Below are 1812 nucleotides of genomic sequence, written 5' to 3' on the forward strand. Positions count from 1 at the left end.
GAGGGGAGAGAGGAAAGAAGAAGGAAGGCTGCCTTTCCTAGATCTGGTAATCGTGATCCCAAAGGCATTTCCTGTGGGCATGCCCACAAAGAAAAGCCTTTCTTGTTTGATGGGTGAGGGGAGGTTGGAGACCATGGCTGCAGGGGTTGACAACAGTGCTTGTCACGCAGAGAGAGGCAGTGGCTTGCTTGTGTGAAGGGCCATCTCCAAGTCATTACACATTCAGGGAAGATCAAATGCCCCACAAGAAGAGTCCCTGCAGAGCTCTGTGGAGAAATAGGACCAAGATGTTTCTGCAGGCACTCACAGAGGCTACCAGAGACCTCCCTGGCCTCTCCCAGCTCTGAGCCACCCTCTGAGGACCCAAGTCCCATGTCACAAAACTACATTTAGAAAGTAGAGGTCTTATAATTGGCACATTTCTGTAAACACATTGCTTTAATTTCGATTTTATGGCTCAGCTACTCCCTGGAACACATGGTCTGTAAAGTATTTACAGTGTTGTTCAGAATCTATACACTATTTACATTCCCTGCTCTCCATCAGGTAACGTGGGGCTGGGAACTTGGCAAGCCTCCTGGGGAATGACTAGGGTTATACAGAAACCGCAGAAACAGCTGCAGCAGGGACATAGAAGTGTTACAGAGAGAACGGGGAACCTGAAATGCAGCCTCCCAGGTGAGGAGGTCCAGTGGGGACCCTCAGAGGCTCCCAAAATTGGCAGGTGGGTGTTCAGTACCACCCCACAGCCTGAGTTTTGATTTTTTGTTTTGTTTCCTGGGACTGGGGTCTTTATGTCTCCTATATAGCTGAGGATGACTTTGAACTCCTGATTCTCCTGCCTCTACCTCCTGAGTTCTGAGATTACCAGCATTTGCCATCCTGCCTAGTTTAACGTGGTGCTGGGAGATTGAAGCCAAGGCTCTGTGCACACTGGACAGGCATTCTACCAAGTTACATCACTAGCCCACAGCCTTCTTTTCTGTGAATTTGTTGCTCTGATAGTCCATTGAAAAGAATGTCACTTTGGCTTAAAACCTTGGTTTTAAAGTGTTCTCAACTTTTCTCTGAGTTTCTGAGAGTCTAAATGATTCTTGGTCATTTCTCCAGGTGCTGTTGACACAGAGACCACATCCTATATGGTTTCCCAGTCACCAAGGATGGGCTAGCAGAATTCTTCAAGCCATGTTCTCTCTGTCCCCTTTAAAGAAAAAGAACTCAAATCATAATACATAAACTCTGACCCTGAGCCTGGAGAGAGGCCAGTACAAGAGAGAAGGGCCTAAAGTTTAAGTCTATCTTTGAAATAAACTTATCTCTGGCCCTCCTCGAGCTCTGACCAAGAGCAGTGCTTTGTTGGCCCTGTCTGGTAGGAGGCCAGGCTTGGCCTGAGTCCCTTGGCACACCAAGATGCCTCACTACTGGCTCTCCAAGCACAAGGTGGAAAAGTAAAGTAGCAAGATCAGAACCAGAAAGTAAAAATGAACCTGGCAAGACCAGAGAGAGGACAGTCAATCAGCCAATAGCCATCAGTTTGAAAGATGGAGTTAGGTGCTGTCAGAGGGAACGTTCGCTGCTTTCAGCAAATGGCATTTATGTTTGAGCGTTTAGCTGTTGCCCTCCTCGGGCTATAAATTCCTGGGGCCGTGCATCACCCCGTCGCCTTGCCTGGTGGTGTGGATCACCCACTTCCTTGCTACCCAGCTCTGGCTGAGTTCCATGTTTAGCAATGCACTGAGTTCTGCCCTTGGCCTCTGAAGCCAGACCGGCTGCCAGAGGGACGAGTGTACGGCAGGAAGTACACAGTGTCCC

The sequence above is a fragment of the Microtus ochrogaster genome, linkage group LG1 (genome assembly GCF_000317375.1).
Source record: "Microtus ochrogaster isolate Prairie Vole_2 linkage group LG1, MicOch1.0, whole genome shotgun sequence".
NCBI classification, from domain to species: Eukaryota; Metazoa; Chordata; class Mammalia; order Rodentia; family Cricetidae; genus Microtus; species Microtus ochrogaster.